The 22,916-nt window shown below is 43.2% G+C and overlaps 1 pseudogene; it reads left to right on the top strand.

Annotated features, from left to right (window-relative positions):
- Positions 1-219: 219 nt before the first annotated feature.
- LOC141124415 (U2 spliceosomal RNA) lies at positions 220-324 on the top strand (annotated as a pseudogene).
- The last annotated feature ends 22,592 nt before the right edge of the window (positions 325-22,916 follow it).

The raw sequence follows: 22,916 nt of genomic DNA, 5'->3' as shown, positions 1-22,916 counted from the left end.
TCCCACACACAAACTGTTCCCAGGTGCAGCCCCCAGCTGGCGGCTTACTGTAGCCTGTAGCGGTGCCGTTTTCTGGTGGTGACTTGACCGGGGAGGGAGGGCGGGGACTGGCGCCCCATAAGCGGCCGGTGATAAGCTCTGACCCATGGCGGCATGGATGCCACTAGACCTCTGAGGATATGCTGTGGTATCTGGGGATATGCTGTGGTATCTGGTACCATCGCTTCTCGGCCTTTTGGCTAATATCAAGTGTAGTATCTGTTCTTATCAGTTTCCAGAGGAGGCGCTGTGTCACTCTCGTTGGGGAGGGCCAGCAAATCCAATGGTGTCATAGTACCTGGAAAGGCGATACTCAGCAGGGACTACGCCGAGTTGCCCGAAAGTATACTGGGGACCGGCCAATGGTTGAGTCTGAGCCGTCTGGAAGGGTGCTCCTGGTAGGGATGGGTGCTGCATTTTGGTCTGGCTGAAGGGTCGGGTCCCTGGCCTTCTGGCCTGGATTGTGGTGGCTCTAGCTGCTGACAGTTATTTGGGTAGGAGAATGCTTACTCCCCTTTTGGCAGGGGGGGGAGTGGCTAGTATCCATTTACCCAAATGTGAAACTGGAAGGGGTGATGGGAGTGACGGTGGAGCCTTCGGGGCAAGGGCTCTCACCAAGCTTCCTGAACCTCATGCCTTTTCTGTCTGCGGTGGGGGCTGTCGTGGTCTAGGCTGTGGGCCAGGGTAGGTCTTGAAAGCCTATGGAGTAGTGCCCCTGGGTGGCAGCCAGGGGTGCCATAAGATCACTGTGAGTGGCAGTCACTTTGATTTTGGGCACCACGGTCACTGCACCATAACACAGCTTTTTTTGCACCTGCCTCTTGGGCCGGGCCTTTTGGCTAGGACCAGAGGAATTTTTTATTCCTGGCCGGAGGGCCTGGTCATTGTGTCTCACAATGGCCACTTCTTTTCACTCTCCTCTCCACTATCCCTTCCCCCACTTTTTATTTATTTTTGATTGAAACCTGTGTAGTCTGGTCACGTCTTGTTTTTGTCACGTTTGTCCCACTGTGTGATGAGTAAGGATGCGGGTCCTCGGGCCAGCCCTGAAAGTCTTGGGAAGGGGTGGACATGGCCTTTTGGCTTAGTTCGCCCTCTCTCATGGGGTCTCCCTTCGGGGGAGCCTCACCTAGTACTTGGGTGGGTCCTGTCTCGGCAGGCCCTCCAGAGAACGGGGTCTGTCTGGTTTCGGCCAGATAGACCACTGGAAGTACCTTTGTCCCCGCAGGAGCCTAACGCCCCGGGGGATCAGGGAATTGGCACGTCTTGTGTACCCGTTGCACTTTTTTGTGAGCACTCTTTATGTGTGTGCACATTTTTTATGCACCGGGTGAAGTTTTTGGGTGTGTTTTGCACGCCATAGGCTTTCAATAAAAAAATCTGGTACCAAGCGGTCAGTAGCAAGTTCTGTAAGTTGTGAAGTTGTGAAGCCTCGACAGATCAGAATTGTTTTTCCAGAACATCAAACAGATGCTCGATGGACTGAGTTCTGGAAAATTTGGAGGCCAAGTCAACATCTCGACCTTGTTGTTATGTTCCTTAACGCATTCTTGAACCATTTTTGCAGTGAGGCAGGGCACATTATACAACGGAAAGAGTCCACTGCCTTCAGGGAATACCGTTTACATGAAGTGGTGTTCTTGGTCAGCAGCAATGTTTAGGTAGGTGGTAGGTGTCAAAGTAGCATCCACATGAATGGCAAGACCAAGGTTTCCCAGCAGAACATTACCCAAAGCATCACACTGTCTACCACCAAGGCAACAAAGGAGTGGCTCAAGAAGAAGCACATTAAAGCGGAGTTCCACCCAAAAGTGGAAGCTTCGCTTGTTCGCACCCTCCTCCCCTCCGCTGCTACATTTGGCACCTTTTGTGGGGGAGGGGGAAAGCGGATACCTGTCAAAACCAGGTATCCGCTCCTACTTCTGGGTAAGATCACCGCAATCTTTTGCTGCGATCTACGCTATGATCAGTCCCTCCTCCTCCCCCCCGCTGCCTTCTGGGAGACACACAGGTCCCTGAAGACAGCGAGACCATTCAGCATGTGCAGCGCGACTCACACATGCGCAGTAGGAAACAGGCTGTGAAGCAGCAAGGCTTCACTTCCTATTTCCCTTAGTAAGGATGCCAGTGCCTGCACCCAGATCTGACGAATGGGTCGGCTTCAGGTGCCGACATCGCAGGCTCCCTGGACAGTTTAGTGTCCTTATATTAAAAGTCTGCAGCTACAGTATTTGTAGCTGCTGACATTTAATTTTTTTTCACCCAGGCTGGAACTCTGCTTTAAGGTCATGGAGTGGTCTAGTCAGTCTCCAGAACTTAATCCTATAGAAAATTTATAGAGGGAGCTGAAACTTCGAGTTGTCAAGAGACAGCCAAGAAACATTAAAGGAGTTGTAAAGTCTCAAGGTTTTTCACCACTGACACCAATGACGGGGCGCTATTCCTCACCACTGACACCAATGACGGGGCGCTATTCCTCCCACTGACATTCTATGCATTACGGTGAAAAACCTTTTGTGCTGCAACAGCCCACCAGAGCCCCCCCTTTTTCTTACCTGAACCCGATCATTCCAGCATCGAGGACAAGCCCAGCAGCTCCAGCTGCTGTCTCGGGTCTTCATTGGATAGATTGATAGCAGCGGGAAAATCTGCAGGGGTTCAAATTATTATTTTCCTCACTGTATATATATGTATCTATGTATATAGAACAATTACATTAAAATATGGGGTTATTAACCTCCCTGGCGGTATTCCCGAGTCTGGCTTGGGGTGGATTTTTAGTACCAAAAGCGGTAACCCCGAGCCACACTCGGGATTGCATCACAGGATCCAGGTAAAGTTACTTACCTTGTCCCCAGGATCCTGCGATGTCTCCCCGCTGTGTGTGCGAGCCGTGTCTCCACTCGATGTATCACAGCGCCGGGCTCCTTTCCCTGCGAGCGTTGCGACGCACAGGGACGGAGAACGGCGCCAAATTCAAAAAGTGAAACACACACAATACATACAGTACACTGTAATCTTACAGATTACATTACTGTATGAAATCATTTCACATCCCTTTTGTCCCTAGTGGTTTCTCCAGTTCCCTGCAAGCAGTTTTATATTATAAAAACTGTTCTTTCTGCCTAGAAACTGGAGATTGTCCATAGCAACCAAAACCGTCCCTTTACATCAAAAGCGGTTTTAGACAGCTAGAAAATATCGATAGTAAATTAGAATCACTTGCAGAATTGAGCGATAGTGATTTGTGGGGAAATCTGTCATCAAACACTGAAAAGTAATGACAGCGACAATTCTGCAACTGAGCAAATTTCAGTGTTTTTGATTTGATTACATTATTGAATCATTTTTATTATTATTATATTATTATTTGTTATAATTATTTATAGTTCTTTATTATATTATAATTTATGATTTCGTGTTTCAAACTTTATCATACCCGGGATGTCTATTAGACTCTTGTTTGGACAGATTTAAGTGTGTTATTCCTAAGAATTACAGGCCTACAATATAAAACACCAAATTTCCATGCAAAATAATTGTACCGCTTTGAGCATCAAAAATCTGAAATAATCATACCGCCCGGGAGGTTAATGTAACTGGAGATAAACATATGTAACTTTTTTTTAAGGTGGGGTCAACTTCAGTGCAATTAGGTTATTTAACAATAACTTCTAAAGATGCAACAGTATATTTAGTTAAACTGCTCATCCACCCCCTAAATTACTATTTTTGTTATCGTCAAATGCTAGCATAAAAAAAAAAAAAAGCATCAGCGGGTTAAACCGATCATTTTTTGCATATTAATTCTTCATGATCCACAAAACTTTTGACATGCTGGGGTGGTGTGTCTTTGCATACATACCTACGTGTCTCTCTTTTCTATTGGGGGGGGGTATGAGTTAACCACTTGCTGTCAGCTGCTTTGTTTGAAACGCATTGAAAACAATCCAAATGATGTGATTTCCATCCAGTAGTTAAATTACTCATTAGCATGGAAATGCTGTCACTGGCAGTATGGGAGTACTCTGCACAGTCACAATAGAAATGCTTAGGCCTTTTCAACTTGTGGATGCTGGGGCTAGTCAAAAAGGACAGACTTGCCAGTTAGGAAACTTTCCCCCTAGTTTATAAGGGAATCCTATTGAGATATAGGAACTATTAGAGTTAAGTCAATAATTGAATATATAGACAGAGGAACTGGGAAATATTATACAGGGTCAACAAGAGAATCCTAGTGTAATATGTTTCTAGTCTGTTACTAATGCTTTCACTGCAGCTCTGAGTATGAGCCACTTCTGTCTGAGAAGCCGTAGCATGATTAACACATGAAAGAACCTTTCTCCTATTCACAGGCCCAAAAAGTAAAGAAAGACAGGAGCTGAAAGGCAGCAGTTTTGTGTATTTTGAGGCTGAGTGTGGGGCCCTAGTGAAGGGCAGCAGCGTCCATTAAACTTATGATCGCATCAAATTTAACTGAACATTTTGATTTCATAAATCTCATTTTGCACGTTATGAATGCGTCATATTTGATGGTCAAATGCCTCTGAATTTAGGCTGTGGGAATGGATCTTTACAAACTTTTTATTAGTAGATGTAAGTTTGTTTGTTTTTTTTGTTTTGTTTTTTTTTATTGTGTAAAGTTAGAATGTCACATAAGAATTTGTTTTAACCTATGCCAGTGACAACTATTTTTGCTGAATTGTTACGTTTCATTCTTTTCTTAAGGTGATATATTAACCACTTCAGCCCCGGAAGGATTTACCCGTTTAATAACCAGGCCATTTTTTGCGATATGGCACTGCGTTATTTTAACTACCAATTGCGCGGTCGTGCGACGCTGTACCCAAACAAAACTGACGTCCTTTTTTTTCTCCACAAATAGAGCTTTCTTTTGGTGGTATTTGATCACAAATGTGGTTTTCATTTTTTGCGTTATAAACAAAAAAAGACTGCCAATTTTGATTAAAAAAAAAAACTATATTTTTTACTTTCTGCTATAATACATATCCAAAAAATATATATATAAAGAAAAAATGTATTCATCAGTTTAGGCCAATAGGTATTCTGCTACATATTTTTGGCAAAAAAAAATCCCAATAAGTGTATATTGATTGGTTTGCACAAAAGTTATAGCGTCTACAAAATAGGGGATAGATTTATGGCATTTTTAATTTTTTTTACTAGTAATGGTGGCGATCAGTGATTTTTAGCGGGACTGTGACATTGCGGCACCAGTTTTTTGGGGACCAGTGACATTATTACAGTGATCAGTGCTAAAAATATGCACTGACATTGTACTAATGACACTGGCAGGGAAGGGGTTAACATCAGGGGCGATCAAGGGGTTAAATGTGCTCCCTGTTTGTGTTTTCTAACTGTATGGGGGACTGTGTGATGTGCTTAGCAGGAAGACAGATCTCAGTGTCATCCCCTAACAGAACGGAAATCTGCTTTGTTTACTTTGGCAGATCCCCGTTCTGTCTCTGCAGGGAATGATCGAGGGTGGCCGGCGGACATTGATTGGAACATTGATTGGCTCCCCCGCTGGTAATTCGGGGCATGCGCCCACAAAAGCTAGTGCTTGAATTGCCCCTTATCGGTACGGCGATTTGTGCAGCCGAACCACCTTGCCCCAGTACATCTGTGGCGGATGGTCGGCAAGTGGTTAAATATGTTTCAAAAGATAAAGATTTAAACTATAGTGCACTTAAAAGAGACTAAAACTGGCCATGCACTAGCAGAATTGTGTTAGAAGTATTTTGTTATAAGAACTTTTGTTCAAACTTCTTATCGTTAGTGGTGTTAAATCGACATTCATTTGAAACATCAGTGACAAGAAAAATCCAAGGAGCAGGATGGAAACCTTTTTTTTGAATGAACAAATTTGTAACAGTGAATGTGGTTTTCATTCGGGAAATGACATTCATTCCAAAATCTAATGTTAGTAGAAAACAACATTTTTAAGTACTTTTAAACAACATTCATAAAGTTATTGAATGTCCTGAGGATTTTTATATGAATGTTCGTACAAATATTTGTACAAATGTTTGTTCAAAAATCTACTAGTGTATACCCAGCTTAAAATGTATCTAAACCTTAATCAAAATATAATATATTGCAGTTTACTAATCCTTAAAGTGTTACTAAACCCAGGACCCTGCATTCTGGTCTCCCACAGTACACAGAACATGGAAATGCAATTATTTTAGTAAATATAAACAGCTAAATACCGTTTCTCATCAGCAGTATATAGCAGTCTTATGACTTCTATCAGTGTCTGATTAAAGCTTGTAGGAGGAGTTTTCATTCTACTCTGACTGTCCTATGAGGCTGCAGGTCTCCCGACCCTTTCTCTGGACAGTGCTGATTGGCCCTGTGCTGATCACATGCTCCCTAGCTCTCTAGCAATACACACCAAACTGAGCATGTGCAAAGTGCTCCCCAAGGTATCAGTGGGGGGATGGAGTGGTAGAGTGCAAATGCTTGGAGTACTTAGATGTGTAGTAAGGGTAAGGTTAACATGCTTGTGTATATGTTATTGGATGAAAACTCCTTTATGTACTTGTACATTGGAAGCTGTTGTTTCTTGACATGTTCAATAAAAACCTTTTTGATTTGTGCTCCCCGAGGCTCTGTACTATCAGCAGATGGATTGGGGACTGTGGGAGAAGGGGAGGATCAGAGAAGACAGGCTCAAACAGCCTTTTTACATAATGTGCAGGATTAACCCCTTAGGTTCCACAGTGAGTATAAAAAGCATGCTTTACTGCATATACGGACTGATTTTACTGTTTTGGGTTTAGTAACACTTTAAATGTGGTGGCTGAATTCATTTTCTCTTTTTTAGGCTACTTGTTCTTTATTTCCCCTAGTGATTTTGCAAGTATCGCTCTAGATGGAGGAGCAACGGAGACACCTTTGAACAGCCGTATCGTCAATCTTGGGGGAGGTTAGTGTTAGATGTACTAGCAGATTTAGTTTGATTTGACAAACAAATTAACGCCAAATTCCTGCTAACACTATTTTCCTAGTGGGATAAAAGTTTTACATAAATGGATAACAACTGACCATCATAAACACTCCTGTCAGTGGTAAATGGTTTGTCCCAACCCTCTAACTGCCACTTTTCCTGGACAGTTTGGTCTGTTAACAGAAGCTGAAAAATAACAGACTTATGCCCCGTACACACGGTCGGACATTGATCAGACATTCCGACAACAAAATCCTAGGATTTTTTCCGACAGATGTTGGCTCAAACTTGTCTTGCATACACACGGGCACACAAAGTTGTCGGAAAATCCGATCGTTCTAAACGTGGTGACGTAAAACATGTATGCTGGGACTATAAACGGGGCAATAGCCAATAGCTTTCATCTCTTTATTTATTCTGATCATGCGTGGCACTTTGTCCGTCGGATTTGTGTACACACGATCGGAATTTCCGACAACGGATTTTGTTGTCGGAAAATTTTATAGCCTGCTCTCAAACTTTGTGTGTTGGAAAATCCGATGGAAAATGTGTGATGGAGCCTACACACGGTCGGAATTTCCGACAACAAGGTCCTATCACACATTTTCCATCGGAAAATCCGACCGTGTGTACAGGGCATAACTGACTTACTGGTCAGATCACCAGGTGAGGAAAAAGGAAAAAAGCCTAAGCAAAACAAAAACAAAACTAGCACATTATGATAGACTTACCTGCAAACAGAGCTGTCAAGGCTTCCGCGGCGCTTCTATCTTCACTCATTTTTCCTTCTGGGTTAACGGGCTGTAGCCATTTGAATGGCCAATGCCGTGATATATTGTATGCCCTGAATGAAGAGTGTCACTGCGCATGCGTGCAGGACGTCATCGGCTATTGCCGATGTGAATATCTCCTAAACAGTGTATGTTTAGGATATATTCATTTACCTAAGCCTGGCTGTAAACATACCTGTAGGTACAAGTTAAAAGAAAACAGTTTACTACTGCTTTAACATTAAGGGAGCGAGTACCTGGTTTTGACAGGTCCCCCCTCCAACTTCTGCCTGGATCACCTAGGGGATCCCAGCAGAAATTCACTCCCCTCACCCACAGCCTTTTGGGGACACATCACAGGTCCCAGAAGACTGCGGGACCAATCACATGGTGCAGCACGGCTCACACATGTGCAGTGGGAAGCCAGCTGTTGAGCCACAAGACTTCACAGCCAGTTTCCCTTAGTTTAGATGCCGAAACTAGGGACTCCAAGCCCAGTGAAGAACTGGCTCGGGTGAGGACAGAGCTGGATCCCTGGATAGGTAAGTCTCCTTATATTAAAAATCAGCAGCTACATTATTTGTAGCTAAAAAAGGAAAAGAAAGGTGCCTCTAAGTGCAGTATGCAACATTTGATAAAGTGCACAAAGGGTTAAAAGCACTTACAAGATCGTTGAGTGTTAAAAGACATGATAAAATCAGGAGCCCTCATTTATGGCATGTGTCTGTCCTCAGCATGGTGGTAGAGAGCAGTGTAGAGCCGTCCAGCAGCTGTAAAGCGTTCTCATATGTGTTGGAAGGCGGAGGCAGCAGGGAAGCCTGTATTCACTGCGGGACACACGAGGCTGATGGTGTCAGTGTAGAGAAGGGGGCGGTAACGCGTTTCGGAGCATGTGCGGCTCCTTCGTCAGACCTTCGCCCATGCTCCCCAAGCTGGCTTATGAATGGTGAGGGGGACGAGTAAGAGGAGGAGTATGGGCAGATGTTGAATACACAATGATAAGGGAAGTGACAGGTGTATTACGAGGACAGCCAAGATGACCGTGCACCCGCAAATTGGATCATTAACGTCAGTGCTATATACAATGAAGTTCTGAAGGAATTTGACACAGGGGCACAGGGCACAGATGGCAGTGGTTAAATTAACAATGATAAATAAATATACAAACGTAAGGTTGACATTGAATCAGTATACGGGTGTGTTACATGGTCGCCCGGGTGTCTATATGCATGTGTTACAAAGGCGGCCGGGCGTTTGCACACATGCAAATAGGGTCATAAATCTAATATTGAGTTGGCAATGAATAAATATACAGCAGTGTTACAAGGGCAGCCAGGCGTTTATACACATGTGTTACAGGGGCGGCCAGGCGTCTATGTGCACATCTTACAAAGGCAGCCGGGCATTTGTACACATGCAAATAAGGTCGTAAGTCTAATGTTGAATTAACAATGAATAAATATGCAGCCGTGTTACAAGGGCGGCCGGGCGGCTTTACACCTGTGTTACAGGGGCGGCCAGGCTGCTATACAGATGCAAATGAAGTAAAGATAGGGGATTTTAAAAATAGGAATAAGCGATAGTATATAGTGGATGTTTCGTCAATTGTACTGATTATGTCTGTAATCTATATAGTTGTATATAAAATGCACTTTTTATCTTTTTAAAAGTGTTTCACAGGGCTAAACCTTTCATCCAAATTTTAAATTGTTGCATTTGTAAATTTTAAAAGCCAGGAATAGTAGTGGTTAAAAAAAAAAAAAAAAAAAAAAGCACTTGTGGGTTTAACTAATAATTGTTTTGGGGCGTGGCTTGGTGTGTGTCCTATGCCTACATACTTTTGCTAATAGGTGTCCCTCGTTCCATTCTCAAAAAGTTGGTAGGTATGCAACACCACCACCACCACCATGCTATTAGCCCCCTATGCCCTTCAGCATTAGGCACTTTGGTTTTTCAGGGACCCTTCCTAAAGCACTCCCTGCAGAAGGGGAACACTGGCCAGATATAGCACAGTGTGGGGTTGTATACTGCAGCCATGTGATTACTTGCCAACCTAACTGGTTTGCTGCAGCTTTGTGGTGGGATTTTATTGTGAAAGATTTAAATTAAAGTGTTACTAAACCCAGGACCCTGCATTCACTATATCTGGTCTCCCACAGCGCACAGCACATGGAAATGAAATAGTTTTAGTAAATATAAACGGCTAAATACCTTTTCTCGACAGCAGTTAGAGCAGTCTTGTGACTTCTATCAGTGTCTGGTTAAAGCTTGTAGGAGGAGTTTTCATACAGCTCTCACTGTCCTATCAGGCTGCAGGACCCCTGACCCTCTGTCGGGACAGTGCTGATTGGCCCTGTGCTGATCACATGCACTCTCCCAAGAAAAAAATGCAATACAAACTGAGTATGTGCAGCTTGTCCCCTACCATCTGTACTATCCGGAGATAAGTTGGGGACACTGAAAGAAGGTCAGGATCAGAGGAGACATGATCAAACAGTCTTTTTACACAATGCAGGGGATTAACCCCTTAGGTTCCACAGTGAGTATAACAAGCATGCTTTACTGCATATACAGACTGATTTTACTGTTGTGGGTTTAGTAACACTTTAAGTCAGATTTACTATCCCTATATAGACCCCGTAAAAAGCAAAGCATCAGCACTATGGATTGTGCAAAATATGATATTTTTTACCATGTGTTTTATCTAATATCCATTTACAATGAATGAAAAATTAACCCATGATATTACTGACATCGGTACATTCTCATGCTAAAAATTGCATTAGAGGAATGCATCATATGACAATTAAAGTGTATCTAATCCCAAAAACAAAAATGTAAATATTGCAGTTTACCAATACTTAAATGTCATGGTTGCATTATAATTTTTTTTTTTTTTAGGCTTTTCTTTCTTAATTTTCACCTGGTGATCCAGCCAGTAACAAACTTTCTGTCTATGGAGGAGCAACAGCAACACAGCAGCATTGCCAGTCTGGGGAGAGGGCAGTGTTAGATGCACATTGGGTCTTCAAACTACGGCCCTCCAGTTGTTCAGGAACTACAATTCCCATCATGCCTAGCCATGTCTGTGAATGTCAGAGTTTTACAATGCCTCATGGGATGTGTAGTTCCGCAACAGCTGGGGGGGCCGTAGTTTGAGGATCCCTGCAGGTTTAGATGGACTTGCCTAAAAAATTAAAGCTAAACTACAGCTAACACTTTTTAAGCAGTTACAGCAACAGTTTTTTTCCCTTTTACGACAAAGGTTTTACATAAATATGAAAAAGCTGACCATTGTAAGCACCCTGGCAGTATTAAATGGTTTGTCTCAAACCTCTAACTTCCACCTTTGCTGGATAGATTGTCCTGCTTAAAGCAGAGTTCCACACATTTTTTAGTTTATTAAAAGTCAGCAGCTACAAAAAGCTTAGCTGCTGACTCTTAATAAACAGACACTCACCTGTCCTACGGTCCAGCGATGCGGCCGCCCGAAGCCTCGCTTCTCTCCGCCGGCACCGTCATAGCCACTGTGGGCACTCAGCCGTGACAGATTTCCGCTTCACGGCCGGGCGCGCACTGTGCATGTGCGAGTCACGCTGTGCTCTGCTAGTGGCCAGGCAATCTTCTGGGACCTGTCACGTGTCCCAGAAGATTGCTGGCAGGGAGGGGCCGCCTAGGGGGAGAGGAGGAGTCACCTAGGCGGCCAAGAGCAGGAAGAAGGAAGTGGGACAGGAAGTCCCACTCTAAACTAAGTACCCACTCCCCCTCAAAAAAAATGACATGCCAAATGTGGCATGTCAGAGGGTGAGGAGTGCTTAAAGCGGAAATTCCACTTTTGGGTGTAACTCCACTTTAAGGAATCTGAAATATAACAGACGTACCAACCAGATTACAAGCTGAAAATAAAGAAAATAGTCTAAAAAAGAAAACCAGTGCACTGGTAAGCTGCAATATATTACATTTTTTCTTTTGGGTTTAGATACACTTTAGGGTAATGATCCAATGCGATTTGCTTGCATGGAATTCTTTGTTTCCCGAACATTAATTAGTTATACTTTTTGTCACTTTTTGAAGCTGAGGTAGTTGCTAATATTCAAATACACTGATCGCATAAGCCAAAGACCTGGAATAATTTCTGGTCTCGGCCTGGCCTGATTTAAATTCAGTGTGAACCAGGGGGAGCCTTGCTGTGTTTGTAACTGTCTACCAAAACTGGTATACTGAAGAACAGAAGGGAAAGCTCCTATTGATTCACGGGAGCTCGGATTTTGTGCTGTTCATGATTTAAATGTTCGCAGCTATGGCATGTTGGAGAGAAGGGGTAACCACGTTTGTTATGACCCTTAGGATTATGGGGACTTATAAATAGTAAAGCTGGCTACAAATTCATACATTTTTTTTTTGTAGATTTATTTAAACTCTTTAATACCTTACCACCGGCTCTCAATGGACCTTTAAGGCCGGAGACTTTACATGGGCTTCCCGATAATGTGATCACTGGGATTGGCTGTTACAGTGACCATGTGGAGAAGCCTGTCCTACTGACTCCCGATCATCACTGTGTGACTGGGATCTGTTTGTGGCAATATGTTTCACAGTGCTGGGGGTGTGGGGTTGAGCTGTTCATTATAAAAATTGATTGAAAGTTCAAAATAGCCACACACTTTTTATTTTTTTTATAGGTACACACATCTGGCTGTCCTAAGCGCAGCCTTAATGGGACCTAATAGGCCTTAACTTGGGCAGTGTATCTTCCCTGTTTTAGCAATACGGGTGGGAATAAGGGTTGAGAGACTATAATTTAGTGTATGTGTGACGGTGTCTGTAAGTTAAAAAAAATTGTTGGTGTTTGTATGTATATGATACAGGAATCACAAAAGGGGGAGTAGAAAGGATTTTTAGTGACGAGAAGGGAAATGTAAGTGGGGACGAAGAAAGATGTAGGGAGAGAATTGCAAGGCAGAGATGAGAAGGAAGTAAAAAAGAGAGGTAGAAGAAGAAGAAAACAGAATAAGGGGGTAATAGAGGTAAAAGTGGTGTTTCCCTCTCTCCATCCTGAAAGCCAAAAGCGGGTACCGAAGCCTGTCTACTGGACACTTGAAGCTCGCCATAGATGGTTGGAATATCGGCCGGTACAGCAGGAACCACCCTAAATTCGAACCATATATGTGCAGGCTGGATGTACACAAATTGATTAACTTGGGTACAAACCAGCCTGTTGGATTTTACATGCTATTAATACTAGCGGCAGTTATAGCCGCTAGCAATAATCACTGTGTTCTACCGGCAGGGACAGCCTCCCCCACCCCCCTGCTGGGAGAACACAATGGCTCCGCAGGAGGGATTCCCCATCAACACTGACTGTGTTGATGTGGGAATCGAGCGATTTTTCACAGGTTGCAGCTAGAGCTGCACAATTAATCATTAAAAAATCGTGATCTCGATTCACCTCCCCTGACGATCTCTCCTGCTGAGTTTGACGATTCTTTCATATAAACAAGTGGAGAGATTATCTGCTCACTCAGCTGTCAAAAGAAAACATCCAGGCATTCTGCCAAGTTTAGAACTTGAAACATTGTATCTAACTTCCTTCTTAGATCAAAGGGATAGAACTTCTCTGTGTAAACAAATAACCTGGGCAATCTGCCAAGCTTTAAACAACGTGTAAATGCAGGAAGTTTAACCACTTAAAGTCTAAATCTTTTTCTGACACTTCTTTCTTAAGTTAAAATCAATATTTTTTGCTAAAAAAAATTACTTGGAACCCCCAAACATTAGAGATAATATATATATATATATATATATATATATATATATATATATATATATATATATATATATATATATATATATATATATATATATATATATATATATATATATATATATATATATATTTATTTATTATAATATTTTATAATATGGAATAAAATGGCAATTGCTGCAATATTTTATGTCGCACTGTATTTGCCCAGCAGTCTTTCAAATGCAATTTTTTGGGAAAAAATACACTTCAATAAATAAAAAAAAAAGAAACAGTAAAGTTAGCGCAATTTTTTTTTGTTTTAATGTGAAAGATGATGTTACGCCGCGAGAATTGTGAGAGAATCGTGATCTATCCTCTAAGCAAAAAAATCGTGATTCTCATTTTAGCCAGAATCGTGCAGCTCTAGTTGCAGCAAAGCAATTCACTCTGTCTGTGGCCGGCCTTAAACTCTTGTAGGGGTGTAGGTCTATCCGGGGTGACCAAACCTTTAGGAATTGACCATGATTTTCCTTAGTCCAATACCATGCAGAAATAAATATACAATTATGCCGCGTACACCAAGTGGATTTTCCGTCGGAAAAAACTTGGATGGTTTCTCCGACGGATTTCCGCTCAAGCTTGCCTTGCATACACAGGGTCACACAAAAGTTCTCTGAACTTTCGACCATCAAGAACGTACAACACTATGACGAGCCGAGAAAATGAAGTTCAATGCTTCCGAGCATGCGTCAAATTGTTTCCGAGCATGCGTAGGAATTTTGTGCGTTGGAATTTGTACAGACGATCGCATTTTCAGATAGGAACTTTTTCCGACCGAAAAATTAAGAACCTGCTCTCAATCTTTTGCTGGCAGTAATTCCGCCAGCAAAAGTCCGATGGAGCATACACACGGTCGCATTTTCCGACCAAAAGCTCTCATCAGTCTTTTGCTGGCCGAATTTCCAATCGTGTGTATGCGGCATTACATTTGGTTATGTATTCACTAGAAGTAATAACTCTGCTTAGATATTAGTATATGTTAATCCCCTGTATAACAGCAACCCCACTGATAGAAAGCTGCCCTCTGAGATGACAAATACCAAGTCCAAAAAAGGAGCAGTAGATAACAGGTAAATCCTGACTGCCCTTACAATGGCAGGGTAATTGAATGGCAAAACATACAAAAATAAGGTAAATCCTTATTGAGATAAATGGATGAAACAGGCCAGGCCATAAAACTACTTTTTCACTCTAGAGGATGAGAAAAGGCAACTTACCAGATAAAGCCTCTAGCTCTAACACCTTCTGAGCAGAAGTGATGGCAATCAAAAAGGCAATCTTCTGCATCAAAACCATAGAAGCACCTTGTAAAAAGGTACAAATATAAAACTCTGAAGGATGAAGAGAACCAGATAAGGGTTCCATGGAACCATTAGGGAACGTGACAGGTGGGTCAATGTAAGTTACACTCTGTATAAAAAGTCCAGTAAAAAAGATGGTAAAGTGCTTTGAATTAAGATTGCAAGAGCTGAGATCTGACCTTTGATAATACTCAACACTAAGCACTGATCTATACATGACTGTAGGAAGCTGCAAAAACCTGAGCAGCCCAAAATGTCCTAGGGCTGAAATTGTGGGTTTTGCACTTTTTAAGAAGGCTTTTTAAGGTATTATGACACACATGGCAAAAAGAAAGCTTATGGGACTTGAAGCACAAGGTATGACAGCTTAGGATAGGCCACATTCACACATAACTTGAGCTTTAATAGTTAGAGACTTAGAGGCGAGATGGAATATTAGGCCCTGAGACAGGACTGGAAAAGGGAAGTAGCCAGAGTGAATATGTGACTAAAAAATATTTCTGAATACCGGTTCCCTCACGGCAAGTGCTGAGCCACCTGAATAATAGAAAGTATTTTTAGCCTGATCTTCTGTAGAAGATGTGCTAGTAATTTGATGGAAGGAACTAAGCAAATTAGGGAGCAGAGAGTCCACATTGTGATCAGGGCATCAACTGTGTCCACTGGGGGATCCGTGCATTTGATTAAAAACTTGTGGACCGAAAATAATATATATGGACTTGGGATTTTTCAGTGTGTATAATGTGTATAATGTACCAACATCCTGAGTATAAACAAACAGTGTATTGTAATAACCTCAGTGTCTAAAAGGTCTAATTGCACCACTCAGCGCTCAGGAAAAATTAAGTTCCCAAAAAACATATATATAGAACACACACACATATATATATATATATATATATATATATATATATATATATATATAATGTATATGATGTATATGACACAAGTCTATGTACATAAAAGCAGCCCACCATTTCACCCACAGGGTAAACATCATCCGAAAAGTGTGGGAGGCTGGAGACGTCGACTTCGATGGGGCGATGGTGAGAATCCTGCCGGACCTCTCCTGGGCCACCCTCCACAGGCGCTCCCTACTCCGCCTAGTCCTGGAGTTAGCCCACCAGCTGGGCGCCACGTACCGCTGGGGCTACCCCTTCTCGGCTACCTTCCGAAGGAACCAACGCTCTTTTACCCTCCGAGCATCCGACGACCTCCCAGGCCAAGCGGAACCAGCATCTCCATGGAGAAGCAGCTCTCAACCTCACCCACAGAGATCCAGGAGACGTTCCAGGGTGATCTTCCTGGAGGGTCCATGTGAGTCGTAGGCAGCCAGATCTACTTTCCTGACAAGTACTTCCCACTGCACTACTACTGCCTTTACCCCCATGTTTAGAAACGTACCTGCCACCCTACTAGGTGCAGAGACACTGTTACAATCCCTGCATCTCTGCCCCTCAGGATGTACACTCTGCTGGGATTGTATGTAGCTCACCCCCTATTGCATTACGGGGGTGTGCCCCCCCGCCCGTGGTTTCTTCTGTTACATGGCAGATTTACTCTACCTCCCCTCGCTCTTACCTGGGGAACTCCTTTAGGATCCCTGGAACCATCACCCAGTTCTCACTGACTCACCACTTATTGCTGTTGCACAACAAGTCACTGGGAGGTCTTAAGGCCTTAATGTTTTGGGCTGCAAGGATTTCATGCTTGCTGCAGCTATATTTTCAACAATGACGACTAACCTTTTTATTCTTTACTCAGGTTTGGTCTTAGGTATAACCCGGGGCCATGTGATATGTTAATGTGAAAGGTTTATATGCACATAGGCCACTAATCCTGTAATATGATGGAGGGGTAACCAATAACATACTTGATGGTTTGACAGGTGGGGATATGGTGGGGATATGGTTCTACCCAGCTGGTGGGGGGGAGGCCCTGCCCCCTGTGTAATATCTTGTTCTGATATACGTTTTAATACCAGGGCCGAGGTGGCCTGGGGTGGGTTGGGAATGCTCTCCGGAAGCCTGTTCCCACAGCTCCCCCACATAGGCCTTCACACACTTCACTGGATACAGCCGGGGTGTGTGTTTTAGCAAATTTGTATTTGCCAATCCTAGTTTTGTGAGGCGGAGTGAGTGGCGGACTGTGCGCCGCCCCTTGCTTCATCTCCTCTTTTCCTCACCCTCTACTCCTTTCCATCTGAGTCTGCTCCCTCCCCCCTTTACCCCCACTCCTCTTTTCTGCTTGCCCTATAGTTGGATACGCTCGTATATACCTCACATACTCTCCTCTGGAGCTCAAAAAGTTACTATGCCCACACAGATTTCCCAAGTCTTCCAGGACTTCTACGCTTCCCTCTACAACTTACCTTCAATGGCGTGTTCCCAAAATCAGATAGATGAATATATTATTTCCTCCCAGCTCCCTTCTCTCTCGCTGGAGATCCAGGAAGAACTGAACGCGCCAATAACTTTAGAATAGTTGGAACACGCCCTTAGCTCAGCTAAACCAGGTAAAGCCTCAGGCCCAGATGGATTTTCAATACTATCAGACTCTTCTCCCGATTTTAGGCCCATTTATGCTAAACCTGTTTAACACCCTTGGAAAGGACTCAGTACTCCCTAGAGACACTCTGTGAGCATACATCTCCGTCATTCCCATAGGCGTGCGCAGGGGGTGTGCCGGGTGTGCCTAGGCACACCCTAATCACTACTTGCGGATTCCCCCTACTGCCCAGGCTTCACCCCCTCTTTCAACTTTTCCCCCAGCAGTGATGCTGGCGTCCCTCCTCTCCTCTCCATCCGGTTGCTGTGGAGGATGTTTCAAAAGGGTGAAAGGGGGGAGGGGCTAGTAAATATGTCATTTACCTGCCCCCTCCAATTCTAAATGAACACAGGGAACACACTCACTGTGTTCATTCATAACTGAAGCATAGTAAACGTTACTATGCTTCAGTTTGTGAATGAACAGGAAGCCACTCAGCCCAAAGCACTTCCCATTCATTCACTGCCCCGTGCAGCTGAGACCGTTTGATCTTTGGGGTGCACACCCTAATACAATAGGCTGCGCACACCTATGGTCATTCCTAAGGAAAGAAAAGATCCAACCTCATGAAGCAGCTACAGGCCCATCTCCCTCCTGAATGTCGACCTCAAATTGTTTACTAAGATTCTTACAACTCGTCTAGCTAACCACTTACAGGACTTAGTCCACCTGGACCAGATGGGTTTTGTCCCTACCAGGGAAACGAGAGATAACACGACCAAGGTCCTCGATCTGCTACACATAGCCACATCAAATCAAACTCCTTGTGTCTTTCTTACTACCGACGCGGAAAAGGCGTTCGACCATGTAAACTGGCAATATATGTTCTTTGTGCTACGCCATCTCGTCTTAGGAGACACTATAATTAAGTGGATTTCCAAACTATACTCAAACCCTACAACGCAGGTTAAAACTAATGGAGCATTCTCAGATCCCTTCCCTATTACAAACGGAATGAGACAGGGGTGTCCGCTGCCCAAACCCCCCCCGCCCGCCCCCGCTCCCGCTCTCACTCTTCAATTTATCGCTGGAACTGCTTCTCAATAGAATCCGTTTAAACCTGGACAGCCAATGTTTAACCTTGGGAGATAACCAATGCAAAATTTCGGTCTATGTGGAAGATTTATTCTTCTCCCTGGCAAACCCTACCATATCACTCCCTAACCTTCGCCGGGAGTTCGACATATATGGCTCTCTCTCCAATTTGAAAATAAACTTTAATAAATCGTAAGCCATGGGAATGGAGATACCCCCCACCCTCTTATCGGCCTTGCAATCTAGTTTTAACTTTAAATGGACGACCTCAGCTTTGAAATATCTAGGTACCTACATACCGGCGGACATATCTCTTATGTTTGAACTTAACTTTCCCCCCGCTGCTGGCTAGGACTTGACTCCTGTTAGACACTTGGCACAAGGGCCTTCACTCTTGGTTCGGCAGATGTAACCTCCTAAAAATGTGTATCCTGACAAATATTCTCTATCTGTTTCAAGCCTTGCCAATTAGGATTCCCCTTACCTACTTTTGGCAGGTCCACTGCCTTTTTATTAAGTTAATTTGGGCTAATAAAAAACGTAGTCTCCCTCGCCATTTATTATCTCTACCCAAGCAATATGGTGGCCTAGCCCTTCCCAACATTCAGAAATACTACCAGGTGACTCACCTTGGTAGAATTATAGACTGGTGTCGTCATCAATGCCTTAAACAGTGGACACAACTAGAACAAGCCCAAACTGAAGTTCTGATGCCGAGAGCGTTGTGGTGCTATGCCCTTTTCCTCCCTCTTTAAAGTCACACCCACTAGTGGTCACGACGCTCCGCATATGCTCCCAGGTCAAACTACTGGATTACCTTTAGTCCTCCAATTGCCCATTGTTCCTAATCATGGGAAACCCGCATTTTTCCCCTGGTATGGAAGCCCACATGGATCATTTAAATATTCAAAATGTTGATGGTCAGTTTGGACTCCTCCTGCATCCATTGGCCTTGCATTGATAAGGAGCCAAGGACCTTTTCCCAACTGGAGAGGGTTACAACATAGTGAGAATCTTTTAGCAAAGTGAAGAACCTGCATCACCAAGCGGGACCAAAACCACCAAAGCAGAAACAGCATGGTCTGAGGAAATAGGTGTATCTTTCTGCCCAGGGAAGAATAGACTGCCCTATAACATAGTATGCCCCTCTGGAAAGTTCTGGTATGGTATTACATTAATTGGATTACCTCAAAGGATAAGACAATTAAACAGAAAACACATTTATAGATGAAGTGATGAAGGATGCTCATTCAAAAAAGGACAATCTGTTATCTTAGCAGCCTCAGTTTCACAGAAAAGAAACCCCTTGCTACCCTGCTATCCATTATCAAGCCCAGATACTCCAGGAGTTGAGATAGAAACAGTGAGGGATTTGTAGGGTTGTCAGAGCAGTTTGTAAATTGAGCTATATGTCCAAAGCTGATGTGGCTTTGATGATGAGATTGTCCAGATCACTGGAATGCCCCTGGGTCTGAGGACTGGAGATCAAGATCAGAGCAACAATCTTCATGAATACCCTAGGAGCTGTGGCAAACCCCAAAGTCAGTGTCACAAGCCAGAAGTAAAAAATCCCCTATCACGAAGCACAGAAAGCTCTGATGCTGAGGAAAGAAGGACGCAATAGGAATGTCCACCAATGTGAGGAATTCTCCCTGCTCCAGGCGGACCCCCATTGACCAATTTAACTCCATCCAAAACTTCTTGAAACAGACAAAGGTGTGGAGAGTCTTAAGGTCAAAGATAGGGGTGAGCCTTATCATCTGGGATTTGTTGAGTGTTCTTTTGGCATCTTTGATGATTGCATCCAAGAAAACATCAAAAAGTTGATTACCTGTAAAGAGAACTGTCACAAGAGACCAACACTTGAGTTAGAGGACTCTTCTCAATGTCATAAATTTGAGGAAATTGAGGGAGAAGTTGAAACAGGTAGCTCAGTGTGAGTTTTACAAACATCACAATGTTTCGGATATTTAAAACTGTCTGTTAAGTGTCTCCAGTAATGATACTTGTGATGTGTGATGTGATACTTGTAATGATACTGGTGACTTTCCCCGTTTTAGGTTTCAGATCTGTTGCCAGAGTATAAGTACCCAGACCTGAGCCCCTGCACCTGTAAAAAAGGGTTAACCAGATTTGAGCAGCGACCTCTTTTAAACTCGGGAGAACAATGGGCTACCAGGCTGTTCAAGTCAAAACTTACAGACAGGATGTGGTTGCCAGGAGTCCCAGCAGTACAATCCCATAGTCTGCTGTGCCCCTAGATACACATATGAGTAGACATGCAGAGCGGAGCAGGAAAAATGTAGAATAGTCTCCTTGTCTCAAAGAGTGTCCTGGTGCTAGATCTACACACTTATTGGTTGAGGTGCACCAAAATGCACATTATAGGAAACACACTTGAAGGCAAAAGCTACTCCATAAAGGAAGAACAAAAGTTCCTAAGCAGGAATAGAGTCATTTGGTGGTGGAAACCATGGTAAGAGAATGGTGGGTTGGTGTATGAAAAGAGGTGTTGATTTCAATGAACTCCTCCAACACCAGAAAAGGTTTAATAGCACAGAATTAACAGTAGTTAGGGAGAACCGCTTGTCCCTCTCCCCTGATAATACATGCCATTTCATGTGGAAGACCCCCTTTCTTACAGGCTACTTAACAAAAGTAAAATCTTTAGTAACTCTCCAGATCTGGGGGTCCAGTGTAGCACAGACAGAACTATTAGGTGGCTACTGTAGTGAGTCTCTGGATCTGGGATACACCTAGCTACATGTCATCTGCTGCACTGAATGTCCATGATCTGGAGGTCTGGTGAGACATTGCCAGCAGCTGTTGACAGAAGATAATGCAGAAAAGATGTGAAGACATCTTCAAGTTCAGCATCCTACTTCAGTAAATTTAGAGACAGATGTCCCACTTCTTAGATACACTGAGCTATACAGGGTTTGCTTGGTATGTGTAAGGGGTGTAGACTAGTCACTAGGAAGAGCTGTGTTTTTTTATTTGCCTAGTGTACAGCCTCCTAGAGGCAGTGCATACCTAGAGTTCTGCTCCCAGTGAACGTTGCGGGAAATGCCATTGCTGGAAATAAGTGAACACTTATTCAACAATAAGTGAACAAACTGAATAAAGGTTTTGGGTAGAGATATTAATTAAAGGTTTGAAAGTTGAAAACTTTATAAAGAAACAATGCTCTAGAATGCATTTCCTATGCCCCTAAATAAAGTTGTAAAAAACGTAAATGTATACAAGTGTAGCAATGAAACAAACATCAGTAGAGAAAGGGTAACCTTGCACAAGAAAACAACTTAACTCTGCCAATAGACCAACAACAAAAATAACATGATGGGAGAGAACATTGGGGTTTATTTACTAAAGGCAAATCCACTTTGCACTACAAGTGCACTTGAAAGTGCACGGAAAGTGCACTTGGAAGTGCAGTCGCTGTAGATATGAGGGGGACATGCAAAGAAACTAAAAAACAGCATTTTTGCTTGTGCTTGCACATGATTGGATGATAAAATCAGCAACGCTTCCCCTAATTTCAGAACTTCCCCTCAGATCTACAGCAATCTACAGCGACTGCACTTACAAGTGCACTTGCAGTGCACTTGTAGTGCAAAGTGGATTTGCCTTTAGTAAACAACCCCCATTGTCTCTTAATGAACTACTGGAAAAAAAGGGTTTTATGGCAAGTACAAAAATCCTCCCAATGTTCTTTAGGGGACACACTTTAGCAGCTGGAACGTCCAAAAGCAGGCCCAAAATGTGGGATGGGGTGGTGCCAAATGGCCCAAGGTACGTTTGCTGTCTTTTGAGAGAATAAGCCTACAATAATTCATTGAGAGTTGTTTAAGCTGGATGCTCGGGATATCTTGTGTGGACCTTCCAAGATGGAAAACTGCAGGAAGCAATTACAGTCACAGTCATCTCAAGGCAACCTTGTCCCTGTAATAAACAAGAAAATAACACTTACAGGATAGAGCTACTGGCTCTGGATAATAGAAATAAGAAAGGTCACCTTCTAGGATAAAGACATAAAAGTACCCTCATTAAGTTTTTTCCAAAAGGAGGACCTCCTTTACCTGCACTGAAAGCAGCAGGTAAAGTTCCACATTGTGCAAACCACGGAATAAAAGCCCAAGGATTGTTGCAACAAGATTACCATAGTTATGACCTTGCTAGACTTGAGAAAGTTGAGAATCTGAGCAACTGAAAGGGTCCAAGGGTCAAAACTAAGAAACTTACACCCTCTAAAAAAGTATTTTGGGTGTAATAATGGGCCTAGCAAGAAGAAGGCTTATGCCAGCAGCATGGCAGAGTTGGCCTCCTCTAAGAGACCCTACTCTCAGTATTATTGAAACCTGAGTTTCAATAATACTGCCATGAAAGCATGGCTGGAATTAGGGCCAGGCTACCTATGCCATAGCCTAGGTCTCCATGGCCATGGG

This window comes from Aquarana catesbeiana, linkage group LG01 (assembly GCF_042186555.1).
Source record: "Aquarana catesbeiana isolate 2022-GZ linkage group LG01, ASM4218655v1, whole genome shotgun sequence".
Lineage (NCBI taxonomy): Eukaryota > Metazoa > Chordata > Amphibia > Anura > Ranidae > Aquarana > Aquarana catesbeiana.
This window is presented reverse-complemented; position numbering and strand designations above follow the sequence as displayed.